The 7,431-nt window shown below is 42.3% G+C and overlaps 1 pseudogene across 1 annotated transcript; it reads left to right on the top strand.

Moving 5' to 3' along the window:
- The first annotated feature begins 585 nt into the window (after positions 1-585).
- Positions 586-5,993, top strand: LOC311529477 (olfactory receptor 5V1-like; annotated as a pseudogene). Its single transcript has 2 exons — positions 586-675; positions 5,141-5,993. The product of its transcript is annotated as an olfactory receptor 5V1-like (transcript).
- The last annotated feature ends 1,438 nt before the right edge of the window (positions 5,994-7,431 follow it).

Below are 7,431 nucleotides of genomic sequence, written 5' to 3'. Positions count from 1 at the left end.
GTCGGTGTCAGAGGCCCTCCGGTAACCAGCCCCGTGTGGCGATGGTGTTTCAGTCTCTGTGGTCACCAATCAGATGAAACGGAACGTTAAAGGCAGGTGTTTCTGTCCCCTTCCTGCTGCGAGCGCAACGGGGCCCGGCTCTGGAAGTCTCCATGAGCTGCGATCCGCGCGGCGTCCCCGGAGGCAGTTCCAGGAGGGCGGGGCGATTCCCCGCCCAGCCCGGCCAGGGGCCGCGTTGCCCTTTTCACTTGGCTCATTCCGAAGGCTTGGCCCGGAGCCGTGACACAAGGTTGTGTGAGCTGGGTACACGCTGGGAAAAGCCCTGAGTGGGGGGACTCAGGCAGGTGCAGAGAGGGGAGCGGAGCCCGGAGGCCCTCCAGCCTGGCTCGCTCCCTCCCTCCCCTCTCCACCTATTACCTTGTGTACCCCGCTGCGGCTGGGCTGAATCTCGCCCCAGGGGGCCCAGCCGAGGGACACCCCGTCTCTCTCTCGCTCTCCCGGGGGTCTCTCCCGGAGTCAGGGTCACCGTCCACTGACGGAAGAGGTGCCTGGAGGTTGCGGGGAGTCTCGCTTGCTCAAGCGGAGATGACCCCCGTCCAAGGCAGAGTGGCGCCTGCCGACACGCCCCGCTCCGGCGGGGTCTGTACACCAGCTACCTCGTCCCTGGAGCGCAGGGTCTCGCCTCTGCCCACACGGAGGGGAGCCCTCATTGCTCAGTGTATAACAGGGGGGTCGCATATAGCCTCCTGTACAACAAGAGCAAGAGCCTTGTGTCCAGCAAGTATAAATGGGACTGGTTCCCCCCGAGCTTTGTCTGTGGGTCCAGAAGCCACGGGTGGGCGCCGCCCCTCACTCCCAGACTGGGGTGGCCGCATGGCCGGAGTGAGACTGCTGTCCAGCCCCGTCCGCATGGGGCACAGAGAGAGGGGGGTTTGCTGAAGAAGCCCTTGCCCCTGTGATGATTGGGGTTGACCAGATGGCCTGATTTTATAGGGACAGGCCCGATTTTTGTGTCTTTTTCTTATATAGAGGCTCTTATTACCACCCACCCCTCCCGATTTTTCACACTTGCTATCTGGTCACCCTTATAGCGATCATACATCCCCCATATAGGAGGAGCAGCTGAGACATGCCCATATGATAACAGCAGGGGGTCCTGAGAAAGTCTGGCCTCTGGAAAATTCCTTCCTGAACCTAAACCTGGTGATCAGTCTCACCCTCAGCAGGTGAACAAGGCCCAGTCAGGCATCTGGAAAGGACTGACTGGGTCTACCTCAACTCGTACCCGATAGGGGTGGGGGGGGGGGATTGTTAAAACTGTCCACACACACACAGTGCGGGGGCGGGGGGCAGGGTGGGGACGGACTGCTGAGAAGCTCCTCAGCTGTGATTGGGCGCACGGGTCAGGTCCCATGGTCTCTCACCCACCACATTTCAGTTTCAAAGTTCACATCTTTTTTATTTATTTATTTATTTACCTCTCTTCATTTCTTTTCCTTTGAGATTCAGAATAGGTGTCTAGTTTTCCTCTGAGGGCGACATGTGTTGCGTTGTCGGTTGCTGCTCCATGGGGGGTGGAACGACCACGGAGGGAAGTAGCAGCAGTTTCGTCACATGGAAGGAACACGGGTGTTTATTCCGTCTGGGATCATAAATGAGCTAGTCCCTTTCCCTTCCCTCTCATCTGAAGTGCCCATCGCGGGCCAATGGTACTTGCTACCCTTCTCGTATGGGGGATGAACAATGCATCCAAAGAGACATTAACATTGTGTGGGAATGGATGCAGGACAAAATGATACAATTAAGGCAGTAAAACCAGGCATTATGGGTAGGGTCTCCTTCCATATATAGATTCTGAGTTAGGTAGGTTAAAGGAATCAGGATAGAAAATAGTCTTGTTGGACCATATCCTGATGCAAGAATCCAGAGTCCAAAGGTTGATGTCTGCAATTCAAGCTGCCCCCTTCATCCCCCGACTGGTGCCTCATCTTAGAGGTGGAAAACTTCCTCTGTCATTTTCTAAAGTTTAATGTCTGTTAATGTCTGTTCATCAGATTTGGAGATGGAAACCGATGTGATTACTTTTGAGGTCATTTTGGGAGTGATTTTAAAAAGGTATCGGGAGCCTAGTTGGATTTTTCAACAGCATTCTCTAGTTTTTCTTTAGTTTTTGGTGCCTTAGGGTGTTTCTGAAAATCCCCCTATGCACGTTAATACCTTTAAAAATGGCTATTTTTTGTTAACTGAAATCAGAACTTTGCTATGTGTGTATATATGTCAGTTTAACTTTTTAAATAAAAATAATTGATATAAAATAAAAATTAATGTATAATAATGTGTATACATAATATGATAAAATAAACCAAAATAAAATATCACCACTTTTACATGGCCTTCACTCAGTGTTTTGAATACATTATATCCTTGCTCAACATTTGTTTCATTTCAAATTACTTTTTTTCAAAAATGAAAATTTCACTAAAATTGTTTTTTTTAAAATTTTTCCCCCAAATTTATTTAACAAAAAGTATTTTTCAGTGTGTTTAAGTTTGGGGTTTTCTTTCATTCTTTCACTGAATACCAAAAAATGAAAACATTTTGGTTATCCAGTTTTCCAAAATTCCATATTTTCATGGACAACTTTGATGTTTCCCTTTCAACATTTTTCATCCAGTGCTTGCTACAGTAAAATGTCTGTCATATATGATTGCTGAGAAAATGAATTAATTGTTGATTTTAATAAATCATTTTGAGGGAAAAGGGAATGTTTTATGGCTCCAACTCAGGATAGACTTTAAGGATGTGCTTAACTTTAAATATGTGCTTTAAGTCCTTTCTAAGCAAATTCAGTGACTATTTAAATCAAGAGGAGTTTTGCTAAGATTTCACCCATTAACTCCAACAGGACTTCAGAACATGATTAAAGTCATTATCCTAACGGGATAATGCTAAAGACACTGAATAGACAATGATAACTTCTCTGAGTAATTTTTAAACCAGCCTAGCAAAGATTTTATATTGTTTAGGTTGGTTTAAAAACTTTAAAGCAATTATTTTTTTCTCTATTGAATTCTATAGGCTTCTAGAGTTTTGTTTTTTAAGAGAAACTTTACTAGTTTTATCTCTAGGCTTTTAGTTTAAATGTTCAGGGGCTTTTTATTTATCTTATTAGTGATTGCTCGTTACGGAATCATTTATAATTATTAAGATGCAGAGGAAATTTCATTATAAGCCGTAAAATGGGATTCTCAAATGGGGCCCTAAAGAATTTAGGCTCGCTACTGCTACAGAAATTAAATGGGAATTAGGGGTAAAATTTTCAAAAGCACCCCTAAGCAGCTTAACATTCTAAATCCCATTTTCAAAAGTCACCTAGGCACTCAGACACACATTTTAAGGGTATGTAGGGTGCCTAGTGTGGTTTTCAAAAGCACCTATATCCCTAACATCTATTGATTTAAAATACCTTTATAATACCTCAATACCTTTAAAACTCTGGCCCTTCGCCTAAGTCTTATTGACAGTCAATAGTACTAAGGTTCCTAAGTCCATTGGGCTATTTAAAAATTTGAGTGTAAAGTAGATGCAAAAATATTACCATTGCTGCTGGAGAATAGAAACATCCAGTCTGGAATTTCCCCCCACAACTTTTAAATCCCTTTGCAAAGGAAGGAGAGAGCAAGGCTCATATACCTATATAGAATTCAGTGCTTTCCGTCTGGATGTTTTGACTGGAAGGTCTGTCAAAATATTATTTTAGACTGATACAATTTCAGTCTTGAAAGCAAATTAGATGCCATTGATATTATTTTTACTAATATGCATTTGTGCTGGGCTAATAAAATGTTGTGCATATTGAAACTGAGAGAGAGAGAGAGAGAGAGAGAGAGAGAGAGAGAGAGAGAGATCAGCTGCTTTAAGAAATTTTTGTAAACACAAGATGATCTGGACAATGAATAAAATAAACAACAATATTTTTCCCACCAGTGCAACCAAACATATCTTTGTGTTTCATGGTGTTCACATCAGGTATCCCCATCAGAGCTAATTCTGTGGCTGAATTTTAGAAAGAACAGAACATTTGTATGATCTGTTATAATATTTTCTGCAATTCCAGCTGTGCCTCTGATAGCGATGTATCCTGTGGAAACCCTGCATTTGAAGAACACTTCCTTGTCAGGTTAAAAAGTGAAACATCAGCGAACCAGATTAGACTGTATTTTATTTTATTTTACTTGGGCTGTGCTGGGATATTAATTCCTGGCATCAGAAGTGTAATCTCATTTTAGCAGCCCCTTTGTTCTCTAATATATCAGGACTCCCATTGGATGGGTTTAATCCTCCATCCCCATGGAAATTTTTTCATTTTTCATTGAAAAAGCCAAAACCTGAAAATTGTTTCTTTGGTGGAGAGTGGATGTTCTGGGATTTTCAGCAACTGAATGCAAACCTATTTGTCAATGTACTAAATATTTTCAGCCAAAGGCTGCTCAAAACTGAAACATGTTCATATTTAAAAAAAAAAAACGTTTGGGGTTTACAGATTTCAGACGAAATTTGGTGAAAATCATATACTTTCCATGAAGACTTTCAGTTACTCCAAACCCCAGTATTCCATTACAAAATCTTAATCAGTCCTAATCCAAAGGGAAATGAAGCTGTTTTCTGATTTTTTGAAGTGTAGTGGAGTTTCCAGAAACACACAGTTTTTCTTTGCTCTGTTAGTGAAGAAGATAGGTACTCACACCTTAAATAACATATCACAGTAGTCCTGATACCAAGCAACCTGGACAATTTCCTGGAGGCTTGATCAAGTAACAGAAAATTATAGAATTGTAGGGCTGGAAGGGAGCTCAAGAAGTTTTCAAGTCCAGGCCACCTGGAAACCAAGGAAACCTGGACCATCCCTGAGAGCTATTTGTCTAACCTTTTCTTAACCATCTCTAATGATGGGGATTCTATGAAGAGAGGGCATAGATTTTTGAACATTTCTGCAATTAAACTGATGACATTTCAGTTCACTGCGATATTCAACTTATATTGCAGAGTTTGTTAGTTTTCATCTAGTTCGACAATGAATTGACTTAAAAGTTGAGTTTATCTTTAAAATATATTAACAAGTTTGCTTCATTTCCCCTAGATACATCCCAGGGCAAATGCTAACTGTAGAAATCAAACGTCCATTGAGGAATTTGTCCTCCTGGGATTTGGGAATCTCCCGGAACTTCAGATTCTTCTCTGCTTCCTGTTTCTAGTGATCTCCATAGTGACCATGGCTGGAAAATATCCTCATTGTTGTGCTAGATGTGGCTGATCAGCACCTTCACACCCCTATGTACTTCCTCCTGGGGAACTTGTCCTGCTTGGAGATCTGCTACACCTCCAGCATCCTGCCCTGGGTGCTGGCCAGTCTCCTCACGGGGGACAGAACCATTTCTGTTAGTGGCTGCATGACACAATTTTATTGTTTTGGTATCCTAGCAGCCACAGAATACTATCTGCTAGCAGTGATGTCTTACGATTGGTATCTAGTGATCTGCAATCCACTCTGTTATGCCACTCTGATGAACGGCAGTGTTTGTTTCCAGCTCGCGGCTTGTTCCTGGACAAGTGGCTTTCTGAGCAGTACCATAGTAATCATTTTAATGACTAAAATAAAGTTTTGTGGCTCCAATGAAATTGACTATTTCTTTTGTGATTCCTCACCCATCATAAAACTATCCTCTACTGTTCCCCAGTTTCTAGAACTCACCATTTTCATGGTCTCCTGCGTCAGGTGACTAGTCCCATTTCTATTCACATTGGCATCCTACGTTTGCATCATCAACACCATCCTGAGAATTCCTTCCACCACCGGGAGGCAAAAGGCATTTTCTACCTGCTCCTCTCACATTGTCACTGTCACAACATTTTATGGGACTCTGATTATTGGCTGCATGGTTCCAATTGCCCACCATTCAAAGGACTTATACAAGGTATTTTCTGTCTTCTAAACAGTCCTGACCCACATGGTCAACCCCCTCATCTACAGTCTGAGGAACAAAGAGGTCAAAGAGGCCCCGAGAAGGGCTGTCAGTAAGTTTCTGGCTTTTGCAAGACTTCAGACTGTAAAATTAACAGATCTCTATCAGTCACCTACAGCAGGAGATTCTGGAAGACTGGCACCTCTCCCCAATCAGCTAATTTTGATCTTTGCAGTTGTAAAATAAGATTGAGATTTTTAAAAGGGACTTTAGGGGTTAGGAGCACTGTATTCCATGCTTTGATTTTCCAGAAACTTTTGGAGGGTTACTTAGGGTGATATCTCAAAGGAGTTGAAGGGAGTTAAACACCTACATTGGAGTTAATCACCAAAGGGATTTAATCACCTAAATTGGAAGTTGAGTCACCTAATTCCTTCACATTTCTTTGGAAATCCTGCCCTAAAACTTTGGCAGACATGGATTTCACTGAATTTTAGGACTGATACTTGCTGCTGCTGCCTTTAGGGAGCAGTATTCGTATGGTATGCTTTGGCTGATATTTTTCTTTTCCAGGTGATGGAGGATAATTTGGGGAGAGGGGAGAAGGAAGGGGGAAACAATGATTGCATGAGTGAGAAAAATAAATCTGAATTCAAATGCAATGTTAACTGTTGTAGATGCCTGTGGAATTACATCATGCTTCCCTTTGCAAATCTAATAATAAAACAGGGCAACTGCATAAAAGTTTGGGTCAATATTTTTTTGGTCTTTGAGTCATATTTTAAGGTCAGAAGGGACTCTGATCTAGTCTTCATGACACAGGCCAAAGAACGTGACCAGCCATCTATGTTTCCCACTCCCTCCTATCTGGACTTTTCAGAGTCTCTGATTACCCTAGATTTACTGAGCTGGTCAGTGGAGATGCACTGATTCACAGAAACTCTGGACTCTTTCTTTTAAGGCATATTTCAACATTGTGGGCCTGATTCAACACTGGCTTACTTAGTCTCTATATATGCTACTTTTCATTTGAATCAAAGCCTTCTGGTAGGGGAAATTCTTTCCAGCAGTTTATAGATAGACCCATTGTGACTGAGATTTCCAAAGAAACTAGGAAGACTTTCTAAAGAACCGGTAAATAACAGGCCACTAAATTTCACCCAGTTACCCCTGTGTTGAGGCCAATAACTTACAGATTTATAAATTACCAATTTATAAATTTATAAAAATTTACCGATGAAGTGGGTATTCACCCACGAAAGCTTATGCTCCAATACATCTGTTAGTCTATAAGGTGTCACAGGACTCTTTGCTGCTTTTACAGATCCAGACTAACACAGCCCACCCCTCTGATACTTATAAATGTATAGATTCCGGGGCTAGAAAGGACGGTTGTGATCATCTACTCTGACTTTTTGTCAGTCACTTGCTGGTTTTAACTGGAGTAAATGGTGGATTCTGTGTAACT

The sequence above is a fragment of the Lepidochelys olivacea genome (genome assembly GCF_965140295.1).
Source record: "Lepidochelys olivacea isolate rLepOli2 genome assembly, chromosome: 13".
Classification (NCBI taxonomy): Eukaryota; Metazoa; Chordata; order Testudines; family Cheloniidae; genus Lepidochelys; species Lepidochelys olivacea.
Note: the sequence above shows the minus strand (reverse complement) of the source record. Positions and strands in the feature narration are given on the sequence as shown.